This window comes from Palaemon carinicauda, chromosome 37 (genome assembly GCF_036898095.1).
Source record: "Palaemon carinicauda isolate YSFRI2023 chromosome 37, ASM3689809v2, whole genome shotgun sequence".
NCBI classification, from domain to species: domain Eukaryota; kingdom Metazoa; phylum Arthropoda; class Malacostraca; order Decapoda; family Palaemonidae; genus Palaemon; species Palaemon carinicauda.
The window spans coordinates 500,880-523,404 of record NC_090761.1 but is presented as its reverse complement, the minus strand read 5'-3'; positions in this window follow the sequence as shown (position 1 = coordinate 523,404).

Genomic DNA, 22,525 nt, shown 5'->3' with positions numbered 1-22,525 from the left:
AACCATGTCACGAGAGCCCACAAAAGAAATTGGAACCTAGCGCTACCAGCTGTCCGAGGATTTACCTGGTGAGACAGCAGTCTCTTACCAGCCAGTTTTACCCAATTTCCCGGGCCACCACGTGACACAATTGGTAGTAATTCATTCAAATTACCCCTAATGAGTCAATATGGATAAATATCAACACAACATCGTGTTCAAATAGAAATAAATTTCTACCTCATACTTGGCATCGAACGCTAGCCCCTTCTAATGAAAGGCCAAGTCGAAACCAACCATGTCACGAGAGCCCACAAAAGAAATTGGAACCTGACGCTACCAGCTGTCCGAGGATTTACCTGGCGAGGCATCAGTCTCTTACCAGCCAGTTTTACCCAATTTCCCGGGCCACCACTTGACACAATTGGTAGTGATTCATTCAAATTACCCCTAATGAGTCAATATGGATAAATATCAACACAACATCGTGTTCAAATAGAAATAAATTTCTACCTCATACTTGGGATCGAACGCTAGCCCCTTCTAATGAAAGGCCAGGTCGAAACCAACCATGTCACGAGAGCCCACAAAAGAAATTGGAACCTGACGCTACCAACTGTCCGAGGATTTACCTGGCGTGACATCAGTCTCTTACCAGCGAGTTTTACCCAATTTCCCGGGCCACCACGTGACACAATTGGTAGTAATTCATTCAAATTACCCCTAATGAGTCAATATGGATAAATATCAACACAACATTGTGTTCAAATAGAAATAAATTTCTACCTCATACTTGGGATCGAACGCTAGCCCCTTCTAATGAAAGGCCAGGTCGAAACCAACCATGTCACGAGAGCCCACAAAAGAAAATGGAACCTGACGCTACCAGCTGTCCGAGGATTCACCTGGCGAGACATCAGTCTCTTTCCAACGAGTTTTACCCAATTTCCCGGGCCACCACGTGACACAATTGGTAGTAATTCATTCAAATTACCCCTAATGAGTCAATATGTATAAATATTAACACAACATCGTGTTCAAATAGAAATAAATTTCTACCTCATACTTGGGATCGAACGCTAGCCCCTTCTAATGAAAGGCCAGGTCGAAACCAACCATGTCACGAGAGCCCACAAAAGAAATTGGAACCTAACGCTACCTGCTGTCTGAGGATTTACCTGGCGAGACATCAGTCTCTTACCAGCCAGTTTTACCCAATTTCCCGGGCCACCACGTGACACAATTGGTAGTAATTCATTCAAATTACCCCTAATGAGTCAATATGGATAAATATCAACACAACATCGTGTTCAAATAGAAAAAAATTTCTACCTCATACTTGGCATCGAACGCTAGCCCCTTCTAATGAAAGGCCAGGTCAAAACCAACCATGTCACGAGAGTCCACAAAAGAAATTGGAACCTGACGCTACCAGCTGTCCGAGGATTTACCTGGCGAGACATCAGTCTCTTACCAGCGAGTTTTACCCAATTTCCCGGGCCACCACCTGACACAATTGGTAGTAATTCATTCAAATTACCCCTAATGAGTCAATATGGATAAATATCAACACAACATCGTGTTCAAATAGAAATAAATTTCTACCTCATACTTGGGATCGCACGCTAGCCCCTTCTAATGAAAGGCCAGGACGAAACCAACCATGTCACGAGAGCCCACAAAAGAAATTTGAACCTGACGCTACCAGCTGTCCGAGGATTTACCTGGCGAGACATCAGTCTCTTACCAGCGAGTTTTACCCAATTTCCCGGGCCACCACCTGACACAATTGGTAGTAATTCATTCAAATTACCCCTAATGAGTCAATAAGGATAAATATCAACACAACATCATGTTCAAATAGAAATAAATTTCTACCTCATACTTGGGATCGAACGCTAGCCCCTTCTAATGAAAGGCCAGGTCGAAACCAACCATGTCACGAGAGCCCACAAAAGAAATTGGAACCTAACGCTACCAGCTGTCCGAGGATTTACCTGGTGAGACATCAGTCTCTTACCAGCGAGTTTTACCCAATTTCCCGGGCCACCACTTGACACAATTGGTAGTAATTCATTCAAATTACCCCTAATAAGTCAATATGGATAAATATCAACACAACATCGTGTTCAAATAGAAATAAATTTCTACCTCATACTTGGGATCGAACGCTAGCCCCTTCTAATGAAAGGCCAGGTCGAAACCAACCATATCACGAGAGCCCACAAAAGAAATTGGAACCTGACGCTACCAGCTGTCCGAGGATTTACCTGGCGTGACATCAGTCTCTTACCAGCGAGTTTTACCCAATTTCCCGGGCCACCAGTTGACACAATTGGTACTAATTCATTCAAATTACCCCTAATGAGTCAATATGGATAAATATCAACACAACATCGTGTTCAAATAGAAATAAATTTCTACCTCATACTTGGGATCGAACGCTAGCCCCTTCTAATAAAAGGCCAGGTCGAAACCAACCATGTCACGAGAGCCCACAAAAGAAATTGGAACCTAACGCTACCAGCTGTCCGAGGATTTACCTGGCGAGACATCAGTCTCTTACCAGCCAGTTTTACCAAATTTCCCGGGGCACCACGTGACACAATTGGTAGTAATTCATTCAAATTACCCCTAATGAGTCAATATGGATAAATATCAACACAATATCGTGTTCAAATAGAAATAAATTTCTACCTCATACTTGGGATCGAACGCTAGCCCCTTCTAATGAAAGGCCAGGTCGAAACCAACCATGTCACGAGAGCCCACAAAAGAAATTGGAACCTGACGCTACCAGCTGTCCGACGATTTACCTGGCGAGACATCAGTCTCTTACCAGCCAGTTTTACCCAATTTCCCGGGCCACCACCTGACACAATTGGTAGTAATTCATTCAAATTACCCCTAATGAGTCAATATGGATAAATATCAACACAACATCGTGTTCAAATAGAAATAAATTTCTACCTCATACTTGGGATCGAACGCTAGCCCCTTCTAATGAAAGGCCAGGACGAAACCAACCATGTCCCGAGAGCCCACAAAAGAAATTGGAACCTAACGCTACCAGCTGTCCGAGGATTTACCTGGTGAGACATCAGTCTCTTACCAGCGAGTTTTACCCAATTTCCCGGGCCACCACTTGACAAAATTGGTAGTAATTCATACAAATTACCCCTAATGAGTCAATATGGATAAATATCAACACAACATCGTGTTCAAATAGAAATAAATTTCTACCTCATACTTGGGATCGAACGCTAGCCCCTTCTAATGAAAGGCCAGGTCGAAACCAACCATATCACGAGAGCACACAAAAGAAATTGGAACCTGACGCTACCAGCTGTCCGAGGATTTACCTGGCGTGACATCAGTCTCTTACCAGCGAGTTTTACCCAATTTCCCGGGCCACCAGTTGACACAATTGGTAGTAATTCATTCAAATTACCCCTAATGAGTCAAGATGGATAAATATCAACACAACATCGTGTTCAAATAGAAATAAATTTCTACCTCATACTTGGGATCGAATGCTAGCCCCTTCTAATGAAAGGCCAGGTCGAAACCAACCATGTCACGAGAGTCCACAAAAGAAATTGGAACCTGACGCTACCAGCTGTCCGAGGATTTACCTGGCGAGACATCAGTCTCTTACCAGCGAGTTTTACCCAATTTCCCGGGCCACCACCTGACACAATTGGTAGTAATTCATTCAAATTACCCCTAATGAGTCAATATGGATAAATATCAACACAACATCGTGTTCAAATAGAAATAAATTTCTACCTCATACTTGGGATCGCATGCTAGCCCCTTCTAATGAAAGGCCAGGACGAAACCAACCATGTCACGAGAGCCCACAAAAGAAATTGGAACCTGACGCTACCAGCTGTCCGAGGATTTACCTGGCAGGACATCAGTCTCTTACCAGCGAGTTTTACCCAATTTCCCGGGCCACCACCTGACACAATTGGTAGTAATTCATTCAAATTACCCCTAATGAGTCAATAAGGATAAATATCAACACAACATCGTGTTCAAATAGAAATAAATTTCTACCTCATACTTGGGATCGAACGCTAGCCCCTTCTAATGAAAGGCCAGGTCGAAACCAACCATGTCACGAGAGCCCACAAAAGAAATTGGAACCTAACGCTACCAGCTGTCCGAGGATTTACCTGGTGAGACATCAGTCTCTTACCAGCGAGTTTTACCCAATTTCCCGGGCCACCACTTGACACAATTGGTAGTAATTCATTCAAATTACCCCTAATAAGTCAATATGGATAAATATCAACACAACATCGTGTTCAAATAGAAATAAATTTCTACCTCATACTTGGGATCGAACGCTAGCCCCTTCTAATGAAAGGCCAGGTCGAAACCAACCATATCACGAGAGCCCACAAAAGAAATTGGAACCTGCACTTCCAGCTGTCCGAGGATTTACCTGGCGTGACATCAGTCTCTTACCAGCGAGTTTTACCCAATTTCCCGGGCCACCAGTTGACACAATTGGTACTAATTCATTCAAATTACCCCTAATGAGTCAATATGGATAAATATCAACACAACATCGTGTTCAAATAGAAATAAATTTCTACCTCATACTTGGGATCGAACGCTAGCCCCTTCTAATAAAAGGCCAGGTCGAAACCAACCATGTCACGAGAGCCCACAAAAGAAATTGGAACCTAACGCTACCAGCTGTCCGAGGATTTACCTGGCGAGACATCAGTCTCTTACCAGCCAGTTTTACCAAATTTCCCGGGGCACCACGTGACACAATTGGTAGTAATTCATTCAAATTACCCCTAATGAGTCAATATGGATAAATATCAACACAATATCGTGTTCAAATAGAAATAAATTTCTACCTCATACTTGGGATCGAATGCTAGCCCCTTCTAATGAAAGGCCAGGTCGAAACCAACCATGTCACGAGAGCCCACAAAAGAAATTGGAACCTGACGCTACCAGCTGTCCGAGGATTTACCTGGCGAGACATCAGTCTCTTACCAGCCAGTTTTACCCAATTTCCCGGGCCACCACCTGACACAATTGGTAGTAATTCATTCAAATTACCCCTAATGAGTCAATATGGATAAATATCAACACAACATCGTGTTCAAATAGAAATAAATTTCTACCTCATACTTGGGATCGAACGCTAGCCCCTTCTAATGAAAGGCCAGGACGAAACCAACGATGTCCCGAGAGCCCACAAAAGAAATTGGAACCTAACGCTACCAGCTGTCCGAGGATTTACCTGGTGAGACATCAGTCTCTTACCAGCGAGTTTTACCCAATTTCCCGGGCCACCACTTGACAAAATTGGTAGTAATTCATTCAAATTACCCCTAATGAGTCAATATGGATAAATATCAACACAACATCGTGTTCAAATAGAAATAAATTTCTACCTCATACTTGGGATTGAACGCTAGCCCCTTCTAATGAAAGGCCAGGTCGAAACCAACCATATCACGAGAGCCCACAAAAGAAATTGGAACCTGACGCTACCAGCTGTCCGAGGATTTACCTGGCGTGACATCAGTCTCTTACCAGCGAGTTTTACCCAATTTCCCGGGCCACCAGTTGACACAATTGGTAGTAATTCATTCAAATTACCCCTAATGAGTCAATATGGATAAATATCAACACAACATCGTGTTCAAATAGAAATAAATTTCTACCTCATACTTGGGATCGAATGCTAGCCCCTTCTAATGAAAGGCCAGGTCGAAACCAACCATGTCACGAGAGTCCACTAAAGAAATTGGCACCTGACGCTACCAGCTGTCCGAGGATTTACCTGGCGAGACATCAGTCTCTTACCAGCGAGTTTTACCCAATTTCCCGGGCCACCACCTGACACAATTGGTAGTAATTCATTCAAATTACCCCTAATGAGTCAATATGGATAAATATCAACACAACATCGTGTTCAAATAGAAATAAATTTCTACCTCATACTTGGGATCGCACGCTAGCCCCTTCTAATGAAAGGCCAGGACGAAACTAACCATGTCACGAGAGCCCACAAAAGAAATTGGAACCTGACGCTACCAGCTGTCCGAGGATTTACCTGGCGAGACATCAGTCTCTTACTAGCGAGTTTTACCCAATTTCCCGGGCCACCACGTGACACAATTGGTAGTAATTCATTCAAATTACCCCTAATGAGTCAATATGGATAAATATCAACACAACATCGTATTCAAATAGAAATAAATTTCTACCTCATACTTGGGATCGAACGCTAGCCCCTTCTAATGAAAGGCCAGGTCGAAACCAACCATGTCACGAGAGCCCACAAAAGGAATTGGAACCTAACGCTACCAGCTGTCCGAGGATTTACCTGGTGAGACATCAGTCTCTTACCAGCGAGTTTTACCCAATTTCCCGGGCCACCACTTGACACAATTGGTAGTAATTCATTCAAATTACCCCTAATGAGTCAATATGGATAAATATCAACACAACATTGTGTTAAAATAGAAATAAATTTCTACCTCATACTTGGGATCGAACGCTAGCCCCTTCTAATGAAAGGCCAGGTCGAAACCAACCATATCACGAGAGCCCACAAAAGAAATTGGAACCTGACGCTACCAGCTGTCCGAGGATTTACCTGGCGTGACATTAGTCTCTTACCAGCGAGTTTTACCCAATTTCCCGGGCCACCAGTTGACACAATTGTTAGTAATTCATTCAAATTACCCCTAATGAGTCAATATGGATAAATTTCAACACAACATCGTGTTCAAATAGAAATAAATTTCTACCTCATACTTGGGATCAAACGCTAGCCCCTTCTAATGAAAGGCCAGGTCGAAACCAACCATGTCACGAGAGCCCACAAAAGAAATTGGAACCTGATGCTACCAGCTGTCCAAGGATTTACCTGGCGAGACATCAGTCTCTTACCAGCGAGTTTTACCCAATTTCCCGGGCCACCACCTGACACAATTGGTAGTAATTCATTCAAATTACCCCTAATGAGTCAATATGGATAAATATCAACACAACGTCGTGTTCAAATAGAAATAAATTTCTACCTCGTACTTGGGATCGAACGCTAGCCCCTTCTAATGAAAGGCCAGGTCGAAACCAACCATTTCACGAGAGCCCACAAAAGAAATTGGAACCTGATGCTACCAGCTGTCCAAGGATTTACCTGGCGAGACATCAGTCTCTTACCAGCGAGTTTTACCCAATTTCCCTGGCCACCACGTGACACAATTGGTAGTAATTCATTCAAATTACCCCTAATGAGTCAATATGGATAAATATCAACACAACATCTTGTTCAAATAAAAATAAATTTCTACCTCGTACTTGGGATCGAACGCTAGCCCCTTCTAATGAAAGGCCAGGTCAAAACCAACAATGTCACAAGAGCCCACAAAAGAAATTGGAACCTGACGCTACCAGCTGTCCAAGGATTTACCTGGCGAGACAACAGTCTCTTACCAGCCAGTTTTACCCAATTTCCCGGGCCACCACGTGACACAATTGGTAGTAATTCATTCAAATTACCCCTAATGAGTCAATATGGATAAATATCAACACAACATCGTGTTCAAATAGAAATAAATTTCTACCTCATACTTGGCATCGAACGCTAGCCCCTTCTAATGAAAGGCCAGGTCGAAACCAACCATGTCACGAGAGCCCACAAAAGAAATTGGAACCTGACGCTACCAGCTGTCCGAGGATTTACCTGGCGAGGCATCAGTCTCTTACCAGCCAGTTTTACCCAATTTCCCGGGCCACCACTTGACACAATTGGTAGTGATTCATTCAAATTACCCCTAATGAGTCAATATGGATAAATATCAACACAACATCGTGTTCAAATAGAAATAAATTTCTACCTCATACTTGGGATCGAACACTAGCCCCTTCTAATGAAAGGCCAGGTCGAAACCAACCATGTCACGAGAGCCCACAAAAGAAATTGGAACCTGACGCTACCAGCTGTCCGAGGATTTACCTGGCGTGACATCAGTCTCTTACCAGCGAGTTTTACCCAATTTCCCGGGCCACCACGTGACACAATTGGTAGTAATTCATTCAAATTACCCCTAATGAGTCAATATGGATAAATATCAACACAACATTGTGTTCAAATAGAAATAAATTTCTACCTCATACTTGGGATCGAACGCTAGCCCCTTCTAATGAAAGGCCAGGTCGAAACCAACCATGTCACGAGAGCCCACAAAAGAAAATGGAACCTGACGCTACCAGCTGTCCGAGGATTCACCTGGCGAGACATCAGTCTCTTTCCAGCGAGTTTTACCCAATTTCCCAGGCCACCACGTGACACAATTGGTAGTAATTCATTCATATTACCCCTAATGAGTCAATATGTATAAATATTAACACAACATCGTGTTCAAATAGAAATAAATTTCTACCTCATACTTGGGATCGAACGCTAGCCCCTTCTAATGAAAGGCCAGGTCGAAACCAACCCTGTCACGAGAGCCCACAGAAGAAATTGGAACCTAACGCTACCTGCTGTCTGAGGATTTACCTGGCGAGACATCAGTCTCTTACCAGCCAGATTTACCCAATTTCCCGGGCCACCACGTGACACAATTGGTAGTAATTCATTCAAATTACCCCTAATGAGTCAATATGGATAAATATCAACACAACATCGTGTTCAAATAGAAATAAATTTCTACCTCATACTTGGCATCGAACGCTAGCCCTTTCTAATGAAAGGCCAGGTCGAAACCAACCATGTCACGAGAGTCCACAAAAGAAATTGGAACCTGACGCTACCAGCTGTCCGAGGATTTACCTGGCGAGACATCAGTCTCTTAACAGCGAGTTTTACCCAATTTCCCGGGCCACCACCTGACACAATTGGTAGTAATTCATTCAAATTACCCCTAATGAGTCAATATGGATAAATATCAACACAACATCGTGTTCAAATAGAAATAAATTTCTACCTCATACTTAGGATCGCACGCTAGCCCCTTCTAATGAAAGGCCAGGACGAAACCAACCATGTCACGAGAGCCCACAAAAGAAATTGGAACCTGACGCTACCAGCTGTCCAAGGATTTACCTGGCGAGACATCAGTCTCTTACCAGCGAGTTTTACCCAATTTCCCGGGCCACCACCTGACACAATTGGTAGTAATTCATTCAAATTACCCCTAATGAGTCAATATGGATAAATATCAACACAACGTCGTGTTCAAATAGAAATAAATTTCTACCTCGTACTTGGGATCGAACGCTAGCCCCTTCTAATGAAAGGCCAGGTCGAAACCAACCATTTCACGAGAGCCCACAAAAGAAATTGGAACCTGATGCTACCAGCTGTCCAAGGATTTACCTGGCGAGACATCAGTCTCTTACCAGCGAGTTTTACCCAATTTCCCTGGCCACCACGTGACACAATTGGTAGTAATTCATTCAAATTACCCCTAATGAGTCAATATGGATAAATATCAACACAACATCTTGTTCAAATAAAAATAAATTTCTACCTCGTACTTGGGATCGAACGCTAGCCCCTTCTAATGAAAGGCCAGGTCAAAACCAACCATGTCACAAGAGCCCACAAAAGAAATTGGAACCTGACGCTACCAGCTGTCCAAGGATTTACCTGGCGAGACAACAGTCTCTTACCAGCCAGTTTTACCCAATTTCCCGGGCCACCACGTGACACAATTGGTAGTAATTCATTCAAATTACCCCTAATGAGTCAATATGGATAAATATCAACACAACATCGTGTTCAAATAGAAATAAATTTCTACCTCATACTTGGCATCGAACGCTAGCCCCTTCTAATGAAAGGCCAGGTCGAAACCAACCATGTCACGAGAGCCCACAAAAGAAATTGGAACCTGACGCTACCAGCTGTCCGAGGATTTACCTGGCGAGGCATCAGTCTCTTACCAGCCAGTTTTACCCAATTTCCCGGGCCACCACTTGACACAATTGGTAGTGATTCATTCAAATTACCCCTAATGAGTCAATATGGATAAATATCAACACAACATCGTGTTCAAATAGAAATAAATTTCTACCTCATACTTGGGATCGAACACTAGCCCCTTCTAATGAAAGGCCAGGTCGAAACCAACCATGTCACGAGAGCCCACAAAAGAAATTGGAACCTGACGCTACCAGCTGTCCGAGGATTTACCTGGCGTGACATCAGTCTCTTACCAGCGAGTTTTACCCAATTTCCCGGGCCACCACGTGACACAATTGGTAGTAATTCATTCAAATTACCCCTAATGAGTCAATATGGATAAATATCAACACAACATTGTGTTCAAATAGAAATAAATTTCTACCTCATACTTGGGATCGAACGCTAGCCCCTTCTAATGAAAGGCCAGGTCGAAACCAACCATGTCACGAGAGCCCACAAAAGAAAATGGAACCTGACGCTACCAGCTGTCCGAGGATTCACCTGGCGAGACATCAGTCTCTTTCCAGCGAGTTTTACCCAATTTCCCAGGCCACCACGTGACACAATTGGTAGTAATTCATTCATATTACCCCTAATGAGTCAATATGTATAAATATTAACACAACATCGTGTTCAAATAGAAATAAATTTCTACCTCATACTTGGGATCGAACGCTAGCCCCTTCTAATGAAAGGCCAGGTCGAAACCAACCCTGTCACGAGAGCCCACAGAAGAAATTGGAACCTAACGCTACCTGCTGTCTGAGGATTTACCTGGCGAGACATCAGTCTCTTACCAGCCAGATTTACCCAATTTCCCGGGCCACCACGTGACACAATTGGTAGTAATTCATTCAAATTACCCCTAATGAGTCAATATGGATAAATATCAACACAACATCGTGTTCAAATAGAAATAAATTTCTACCTCATACTTGGCATCGAACGCTAGCCCTTTCTAATGAAAGGCCAGGTCGAAACCAACCATGTCACGAGAGTCCACAAAAGAAATTGGAACCTGACGCTACCAGCTGTCCGAGGATTTACCTGGCGAGACATCAGTCTCTTAACAGCGAGTTTTACCCAATTTCCCGGGCCACCACCTGACACAATTGGTAGTAATTCATTCAAATTACCCCTAATGAGTCAATATGGATAAATATCAACACAACATCGTGTTCAAATAGAAATAAATTTCTACCTCATACTTAGGATCGCACGCTAGCCCCTTCTAATGAAAGGCCAGGACGAAACCAACCATGTCACGAGAGCCCACAAAAGAAATTGGAACCTGACGCTACCAGCTGTCCGAGGATTTACCTGGCGAGACATCAGTCTCTTACCAGCGAGTTTTACCCAATTTCCCGGGCTACCACCTGACACAATTGGTAGTAATTCATTCAAATTACCCCTAATGAGTCAATATGGATAAATATCAACACAACATCGTGTTCAAATAGAAATAAATTTCTACCTCATACTTGGGATCGAACGCTAGCCCCTTCTAATGAAAGGCCAGGTCGAAACCAACCATGTCACGAGAGCCCACAAAAGAAATTGGAACCTAACGCTACCAGCTGTCCGAGGATTTACCTGGTAAGACATCAGTCTCTTACCAGCGAGTTTTACCCAATTTCCCGGGCCACCACTTGACACAATTGGTAGTAATTCATTCAAATTACCCCTAATAAGTCAATATGGATAAATATCAACACAACATCGTGTTCAAATAGAAATAAATTTCTACCTCATACTTGGGATCGAACGCTAGCCCCTTCTAATGAAAGGCCAGGTCGAAACCAACCATATCACGAGAGCCCACAAAAGAAATTGGAACCTGACGCTATCAGCTGTCCGAGGATTTACCTGGCGTGACATCAGTCTCTTACCAGCGAGTTTTACCCAATTTCCCGGGCCACCAGTTGACACAATTGGTACTAATTCATTCAAATTACCCCTAATGAGTCAATATGGATAAATATCAACACAACATCGTGTTCAAATAGAAATAAATTTCTACCTCATACTTGGGATCGAACGCTAGCCCCTTCTAATAAAAGGCCAGGTCGAAACCAACCATGTCACGAGAGCCCACAAAAGAAATTGGAACCTAACGCTACCAGCTGTCCGAGGATTTACCTGGCGAGACATCAGTCTCTTACCAGCCAGTTTTACCAAATTTCCCGGGGCACCACGTGACACAATTGGTAGTAATTCATTCAAATTACCCCTAATGAGTCAATATGGATAAATATCAACACAATATCGTGTTCAAATAGAAATAAATTTCTACCTCATACTTGGAATCGAACGCTAGCCCCATCTAATGAAAGGCCAGGTCGAAACCAACCATGTCACGAGAGCCCACAAAAGAAATTGGAACCTGACGCTACCAGCTGTCCGAGGATTTACCTGGCGAGACATCAGTCTCTTACCAGCCAGTTTTACCCAATTTCCCGGGCCACCACCTGACACAATTGGTAGTAATTCATTCAAATTACCCCTAATGAGTCAATATGGATAAATATCAACACAACATCGTGTTCAAATAGAAATAAATTTCTACCTCATACTTGGGATCGAACGCTAGCCCCTTCTAATGAAAGGCCAGGACAAAACCAACCATGTCCCGAGAGCCCACAAAAGAAATTGGAACCTAACGCTACCAGCTGTCCGAGGATTTACCTGGTGAGACATCAGTCTCTTACCAGCGAGTTTTACCCAATTTCCCGGGCCACCACTTGACAAAATTGGTAGTAATTCATTCAAATTACCCCTAATGAGTCAATATGGATAAATATCAACACAACATCGTGTTCAAATAGAAATAAATTTCTACCTCATACTTGGGATCGACCGCTAGCCCCTTCTAATGAAAGGCCAGGTCGAAACCAACCATATCACGAGAGCCCACAAAAGAAATTGGAACCTGACGCTACCAGCTGTCCGAGGATTTACCTGGCGTGACATCAGTCTCTTACCAGCGAGTTTTACCCAATTTCCCGGGCCACCAGTTGACACAATTGGTAGTAATTCATTCAAATTACCCCTAATGAGTCAATATGGATAAATATCAACACAACATCGTGTTCAAATAGAAATAAATTTCTACCTCATACTTGGGATCGAATGCTAGCCCCTTCTAATGGAAGGCCAGGTCGAAACCAACCATGTCACGAGAGCCCATAAAAGAAATTGGAACCTAACGCTACCAGCTGTCCGAGGATTTACCTGGCGAGACATCAGTCTCTTACCAGCCAGTTTTACCCAATTTCCCGGGCCACCACGTGACACAATTGGTAGTAATTCATTCAAATTACCGCTAATGAGTCAATATGGATAAATATCAACACAACATCGTGTTCAAATAGAAATAAATTTCTACCTCATACTTGGGATCGAACGCTAGCCCCTTCTAATGAAAGGCCAGGTCGAAACCAACCATGTCACGAGAGCCCACAAAAGAAATTGGAACCTGACGCTACCAGCTGTCCGAGGATTTACCTGGTGAGACATCAGTCTCTTACCAGCGAGTTTTACCCAATTTCCCGGGCCACCACCTGACACAATTGGTAGTAATTCATTCAAATTACCCCTAATGAGTCAATATGGATAAATATCAACACAACATCGTGTTCAAATAGAAATAAATTTCTACCTCATACTTGGGATCGAACGCTAGCCCCTTCTAATGAAAGGCCAGGTCGAAACCAACCATGTCACGAGAGCCCACAAAAGAAATTGGAACCTGACGCTACCAGCTGTCCGAGGATTTACCTGGCGAGACATCAGTCTCTTACCAGCGAGTTTTACCCAATTTCCCGGGCCACCACGTGACACAATTGGTAGTAATTCATTCAAATTACCCCTAATGAGTCAATATGGATAAATATCAACACAACATCGTGTTCAAACAGAAATAAATTTCTACCTCATACTTGGGATCGAACGGTAGCCCCTTCTAATGAAAGGCCAGGTCGAAACCAACCATGTCACGAGAGCCCAAAAAAGAAATTGGAACCTGATGCTACCAGCTGTCCAAGGATTTACCTGGCGAGACATCAGTCTCTTACCAGCGAGTTTTACATAATTTCCCTGGCCACCACGTGACACAATTGGTAGTAATTCATTCAAATTACCCCTAATGAGTCAATATGGATAAATATCAACACGACATCGTGTTCAAATAGAAATAAATTTCTACCTCGTACTTGGGATCGAACGCTAGCCCCTTCTAATGAAAGGCCAGGTCGAAACCAACCATGTCACGAGAGCCCACAAAAGAAATTGGAACCTGATGCTACCAGCTGTCCAAGGATTTACCTGGCGAGACATCAGTCTCTTACCAGCGAGTTTTACCCAATTTCCCTGGCCACCACGTGACACAATTGGTAGTAATTCATTCAAATTACCCCTAATGAGTCAATATGGATAAATATCAACACAACATCGTGTTCAAATAGAAATAAATTTCTACCTCGTACTTGGGATCGAACGCTAGCCCCTTCTAATGAAAGGCCAGGTCAAAACCAACCATGTCACAAGAGCCCACAAAAGAAATTGGCACCTGACGCTACCAGCTGTCCGAGGATTTACCTGGCGAGACATCAGTCTCTTACCAGTCAGTTTTACCCAGTTTCCCGGGCCACCACGTGACACAATTGGTAGTAATTCATTCAAATTACCCCTAATGAGTCAATATGGATAAATATCAACACAACATCGTGTTCAAATAGAAATAAATTTCTACCTCATACTTGGCATCGAACGCTAGCCCCTTCTAATGAAAGGCCAGGTCGAAACCAACCATGTCACGAGAGCCCACAAAAAAAATTGGAACCTGACGCTACCAGCTGTCCGAGGATTTACCTGGCGAGACATCAGTCTCTTACCAGTCAGTTTTACCCAATTTCCCGGGCCACCACGTGACACAATTGGTAGTAATTCATTCAAATTACCCCTAATGAGTCAATATGGATAAATATCAACACAATATCGTGTTCAAATAGAAATAAATTTCTACCTCATACTCGGGATCGAACGCTAGCCCCTTCTAATGAAAGGCCAGGTCGAAACCAACCATGCCACGAGAGACCATAAAAGATATCGGAACCTGACACTACCTAGCTGTCCGAGGATTTACCTGGCCAGACATCAGTCTCTTACCATCTAGTTTTACCCGATATCCCGGCCCACCACGTGACACAATTGGTAGTAATTCATTCAAATTACCCCTAATGAGTAAATATGGATAAATATCAACACAATATCGTGTTCAAATAGAAATAAATTTCTACTTCATACTTGGGATCGAACACTAGCCCCTTCTAATGAAAGGCCAGGTCGAAACCAACCATGTCACGAGAGCCCACAAAAGAAATTGGAACCTGACGCTACCAGCTGTCCGAGGATTTACCTGGCGTAACATCAGTCTCTTACCAGCGAGTTTTACCCAATTTCCCGGGCCACCACGTGACACAATTGGTAGTAATTCATTCAAATTACCCCTAATGAGTCAATATGGATAAATATCAACACAACAGTGTGTTCAAATAGAAATAAATTTCTACCTCATACTTGGGATCAAACGCTAGCCCCTTCTAATGAAAGGCCAGGTCGAAACCAACCATGTCACGAGAGCCCACAAAAGAAAATGGAACCTGACGCTACCAGCTTCCGAGGATTCACCTGGCGAGACATCAGTCTCTTACCAGCGAGTTTTACCCAATTTCCCGGGCCACCACGTGACACAATTGGTAGTAATTCATTCAAATTACCCCTAATGAGTCAATATGTATAAATATTAACACAACATCGTGTTCAAATAGAAATAAATTTCTACCTCATACTTGGGATCGAACGCTAGCCCCTTCTAATGAAAGGCCAGGTCGAAACCAACCATGTCACGAGAGCCCACAAAAGAAATTGGAACCTGACGCTACCAGCTGTCCGAGGATTTACCTGGCGAGACATCAGTCTCTTACCAGCGAGTTTTACCTAATTTCCCGAGCCACCACGTGACACAATTGGTAGTAATTCATTCAAATTACCCCTAATGAGTCAATATGGATAAATATCAACACAACATCGTGTTCAAATAGAAATAAATTTCTACCTCATACTTGGCATCGAACGCTAGCCCCTTCTAATGAAAGGCCAGGTCGAAACCAACCATGTCACGAGAGCCCACAAAAGAAATTGGAACCTGATGCTACCAGCTGTCCAAGGATTTACCTGGCGAGACATCAGTCTCTTACCAGCGAGTTTTACCCAATTTCCCTGGCCACCACGTGACACAATTGGTAGTAATTCATTCAAATTACCCCTAATGAGTCAATATGGATAAATATCAACACAACATCGTGTTCAAATAGAAATAAATTTCTACCTCGTACTTGGGATCGAACGCTAGCCCCTTCTAATGAAAGGCCAGGTCAAAACCAACCATGTCACAAGAGCCCACAAAAGAAATTGGAACCTGACGCTACCAGCTGTCCGAGGATTTACCTGGCGAGACATCAGTCTCTTACCAGCCAGTTTTACCCAATTTTTCGGGCCATCACGTGACACAATTGGTAGTAATTCATTCAAATTACCCCTAATGAGTCAATATGGATAAATATCAACACAACATCGTGTTCAAATAGAAATAAATTTCTACCTCATACTTGGGATCGAACGCTAGCCCCTTCTAATGGAAGGCCAGGTCGAAACCAACCATGTCACGAGAGCCCACAAAAGAAATTGGAACCTGACGATACCAGCTGTACGAGGATTTACCTGGCGAGACATCAGTCTCTTACCAGCGAGTTTTACCCAATTTCCCAGGCCACCACCTGACACAATTGGTAGTGATTCGTTCAAATTACCCCTAATGAGTCAATATGGATAAATATCAACACAACATCGTGTTCAAATAGAAATAAATTTCTACCTCATACTTGGGATCGCACGCTAGCCCCTTCTAATGAAAGGCCAGGACGAAACCAACCATGTCACGAGAGCCCACAAAAGAAATTGGAACCTGACGCTACCAGCTGTCCGAGGATTTACCTGGCGAGACATCAGTCTCTTACCAGCGAGTTTTACCCAATTTCCCGGGCCACCACCTGACACAATTGGTAGTAATTCATTCAAATTACCCCTAATGAGTCAATATGGATAAATATCAACACAACATCGTGTTCAAATAGAAATAAATTTCTACCTCATACTTGGGATCGAACGCTAGCCCCTTCTAATGAAAGGCCAGGACGAAACCAACCATGTCACGAGAGCCCACAAAAGAAATTGGAACCTAACGCTACCAGCTGTCCGAGGATATTGTGTTGATATTTATCCATATTGACTCATTAGGGGTAATTTGAATGAATTACTACCAATTGTGTCACGTGGTGGGCCGGGATATCGGGTAAAACTCGCTGGTAAGAGACTGATGTCTCGCCAGGTAAATCCTCGGACAGCTAGGTAGTGACAGGTTCCGATATCTTTTATGGTCTCTCGTGGCATGGTTGGTTTCGACCTGGCCTTTCATTAGAAAGGGGTTAGCGTTCGATCCCAAGTATTAGGTAGAAATTTATTTCTATTTGAACACGATATTGTGTTAATATTTATCCATATTGACTCATTAGGGGTAATTTGAATGAACTACTACCAATTGTGTCACGTGGTAGGCCGGGATATCGGGTAAAACTCGCTGGTAGGAGACTGATGTCTCGCCAAGTAAATCCTCGGACAGCTAGGTAGTGTCAGGTTCCGATATCTTATATGGTCTCTCCTGGCATGGTTGGTTTCGACCTGGCCTTTCATTAGAAGGGGCTAGCGTTCGATCCCGAGTATGAGGTAGATATTTATTTCTATTTGAACACGATATTGTTTTGATATTTATCCCTATTGACTCATTAGGGGTAATTTGAATGAATTACTACCAATTGTGTCACGTGGTGGGCCGGGATATAGGGTAAAACTCGATGGTAAGAGACTGATGTCTAGCCAGGTAAATCCTAGGACAGCTAGGTAGTGTCAGGTTCCGATATCTTTTATGGTCTCCTGTGGCATGGTTCGTTTCGACCTGGCCTTTCATTAGAAGGGGCTAGCGTTCGATTCCAAGTATGAGGTAGAAATTAATTTCTATTTGAACATGATATTGTGTTGATATTTATCCACATTGACTCATTAGGGGTAATTTGAATGAATTACTACCAATTCACGTGGTGGCCGGGATATCGGGTAAAACTCGCTGGTAAGAGACTGATGTCTCACCAGGTAAATCCTCGGACAGCTAGGTAGTGTCAGGTTCCGATATCTTTTATGGTCTCTCCTGGCATGGTTGGTTTCGACTTGGCCTTTCATTAGAAGGGGCTAGTGTTCGATCCCAAGTATGAGGTAGAAATTTATTTCTATTTGAACACGATATTGTGTTGATATTTATCCATATTGACTCATTAGGGGTAATTTGAATGAATTACTACCAATTGTGCCACGTGGTGGGCCAGGATATCGGGTAAAACTCGCTGGTAAGAGACTGATGTCTCGCCAGGTAAATCCTCGGACAGCTAGGTAGTGACAGGTTCCGATATCTTTTATGGTCTCTCGTGGCATGGTTGGTTTCGACCTGGCCTTTAATTAGAAAGAGTTAGCGTTCGATCCCAAGTATTAGGTAGAAATTTATTTCTATTTGAACACGATATTGTGTTAATATTTATCCATATTGACTCATTAGGGGTAATTTGAATGAACTACTACCAATTGTGTCACGTGGTAGGCCGGGATATCGGGTAAAACTCGCTGGTAAGAGACTGATGTCTCGCCAAGTAAATCCTCGGACAGCTAGGTAGTGTCAGGTTCCGATATCTTTTATGGTCTCTCCTGGCATGGTTGGTTTCGACCTGGCCTTTCATTAGAAGGGGCTAGCGTTCGATCCCAAGTATGAGGTAGATATTTATTTCTATTTGAACACGATATTGTTTTGATATTTATCCATATTGACTCATTAGGGGTAATTTGAATGAATTACTACCAATTGTGTCACATGGTGGGCCAGGATATAGGGTAAAACTCGATGGTAAGAGACTGATGTCTAGCCAGGTAAATCCTAGGACAGCTAGGTAGTGTCAGGTTCCGATATCTTTTATGGTCTCCTGTGGCAGGGTTCGTTTCGACCTGGCCTTTCATTAGAAGGGGCTAGCGTTCGATTCCAAGTATGAGGTAGAAATTAATTTCTATTTGAACATGATATTGTGTTGATATTTATCCACATTGACTCATTAGGGGTAATTTGAATGAATTACTACCAATTCACGTGGTGGCCGGGATATCGGGTAAAACTCGCTGGTAAGAGACTGATGTCTGGCCAGGTAAATCCTCGGACAGCTAGGTAGTGTCAGGTTCCGATATCTTTTATGGTGTCTCGTGGCATTGTTGGTTTCGACTTGGCCTTTCATTAGAAGGGGCTAGTGTTCGATCCCAAGTATGAGGTAGAAATTTATTTCTATTTGAACACGATATTGTGTTGATATTTATCCATATTGACTCATTAGGGGTAATTTGAATGAATTACTACCAATTGTGCCACGTGGTGGGCCGGGATTTCGGGTAAAACTCGCTGGTGAGAGACTGATGTCTCGCCAGGTAAATCCTCGGACAGCTAGGTAGTGTCAGGTTATGATATCTTTTATGGTCTCTCGTGGCATGGTTGGTTTCGACCTGGCCTTTCATTAGAAGGGGCTAGCGTTCGATCCCGAGTATGAGGTAGAAATTTATTTCTATTTGAACACGATATTGTTTTGATATTTATCCATATTGACTCATTAGGGGTAATTTGAATGAACTACTACCAATTGTGTCACGTGGTGGGCCAGGATATCGGGTGAAACTAGAGACTGATATCTCGCCAGGTAAATCCTCGGACAGCTAGGTAGTGTCAGGTTCCGATATCTTTTATGGTCTCTTGTGGCATGGTTGGTTTCGACCTGGCCTTTCATTAGAAGGGGCTAGCGTTCGATCCCAAGTATGAGGTAGAAATTTATTTCTATTTGAACACGATATTGTGTTGATATTTATCCATATTGACTCATTAGGGGTAATTTGAATGAATTACTACCAATTGTGTCACGTGGTGGGCCGGGATATCGGGTAAAACTCGCTGGTAAGAGACTGATGTCTCGCCAGGTAAATCCTCTGACAGCTAGGTAGTGACAGGTTCCGATATCTTTTATGGTCTCTCGTGACATGGTTCGTTTCGACCTGGCCTTTCATTAGAAGGGGCTAACGTTCGATCCGAAGTATGAGGTAGAAATTTATTTCTATTTGAACACGATATTGTGTTGATATTTATCCATATTGACTAATTAGGGGTAATTTGAATGATTAACTACCAATTCACGTGGTGGGCCAGGATATCGGGTATAACTCGCTGGTAAGAGACTGATGTCTCACCAGGTAAATCCTCGGACAGCTAGGTAGTGTCAGGTTCCGATATCTTTTATGGTCTCTCGTGTCATGGTTGGTTTCGATCTGGCCTTTCATTAGAAGGGGCTAGTGTTCGATCCCAAGTATGAGGTAGAAATTTATTTCTATTTGAACACGATATTGTGTTGATAATTATCCATATTGACTCATTAGGGGTAATTTGAATGAATTACTACCAATTGTGTCACGTGGTGGGCCGGGATATCGGGTAAAACTCGCTGGTAAGAGACTGATGTCTCGCCAGGTAAATCCTCGGACAACTAGGTAGTGTCAGGTTCCGATATCTTTTATGGTCTCTCGTGGCATGGTTGGTTTCGACCTGGCCTTTCATTAGAAGGGGCTAGCGTTCGATGCCAAGTATGAGGTAGAAATTTATTTCTATTTGAACACGATATTGTTTTGATATTTATCCATATTGACTCATTAGGGGTAATCTGAATGAATTACTACCAATTGTGTCACGTGGTGGGACGGGATATCGGGTAAAACTCGATGGTAAGAGACTGATGTCTCGCCAGGTAAATCCTCGGACAGCTTGGTAATGTCATGTTCCGATATCTTTTATGGTCTCTCTTGGCATGGTTGGTTTCGACCTGGCCTTTCATTAGAAGGGGCTAGCGTTCGATCCCAAGTATGAGGTAGAAATTTATTTTTATTTGAACACGATATTGTGTTAATATTTATCCATATTGACTCATTAGGGGTAATTTGAATGAATTACTACCAATTGTGTCACGTGGTGGGCCGGGATATCGGGTAAAACTCGCTGGTAAGAGACTGATGTCTCGCCAGGTAAATCCTCAGAGAGCTGGGTAGTGACAGGTTCCGATATCTTTTATGGTCTCTCGTGGCATTTTTGGTTTCGACCTGGCCTTTCATTAGAAGGGGCTAGAGTTCGATCCCAAGTATGAGGTAGAAATTTATTTCTATTTGAACACGATATTGTGTTGATATTTATCGATATTGACTAATTAGGGGTAATTTGAATGAATTACTACCAATTGTGTCACGTGGTGGGCCGGGATATCGGGTAAAACTCGCTGGTAAGAGACTGATGTCTCGCCAAGGTAAATCCTCGGATAGCTGGGTAGTGTCAAGTTCCGATATCTTTTATGATCTCTCGTGGCATGGTTGGTTTCGACCTGGCCTTTCATTAGAAGGGGCTAGCGTTTGATCCCAAGTATGAGGTAGAAATTTATATATAATTATATTTATATATATATATATATATATATATATATATATATATATATATATATATATATATATATATATATATATATACATATATATATATATATATATATATATATATATATATATATATATATATATATATATATATATATATATATATATATTTAGGTAACACAGGATGTGGATAATTGCCTAATGTGTACATTAATCAGTCGGTGTACATAAAGTTAACATTAGTCCAATCTTTCCAGTTGTTTAAATTTTACAGCTCATTTTAACCAGATATGAATATGACTGCCTGATTTAAACATATATTATGGTTTAGTGTTGAAGTGGATATTAATCCAACATACAACCCACAGGTGGTTGCAACAGAAGGCAACAATGATAATGTAGAGATAATTTAAAGAATTTCACTTTTTCTGAATAAATACAAACATAATTCAATATAAGTAAAAAATAAATAAGTCAACAGATCTCAGGGTACAGTTGCGTCCAATAGGAAATTTTTGCATAATCTGGCCGGGTAAAAGCACAAGTTGCTTTTGAATTGTTTTGTTATTCAGCCGCATCTCTGTCATGTACAAAGAGTAGTACAATGACACTTTGCATATCCTTGCCCATCAGTGGCTCTTGCTGTTTCTGTTCTAATCGATAGGTAGAGAGCAAGAACCACTTCAGACTTTATCAGGGGCTGTTTGATTGCACTTAAAAAAGCTGCCTTATATTTTAGTTCAAGAATTCACTCCGACAATTAATAGTGTATAGACCATCATATTTCTTGAGGATCACCACTAACAGATTTTTAGAATCTGCTACCCCACAATCGAATTTGTCGGTCAGCATTGCAAACACACAGGGCTCCGTAATTTGCTTGACTTTATAGTCATACGTAGATTGGGCTCCTTAAGAATAATTTAT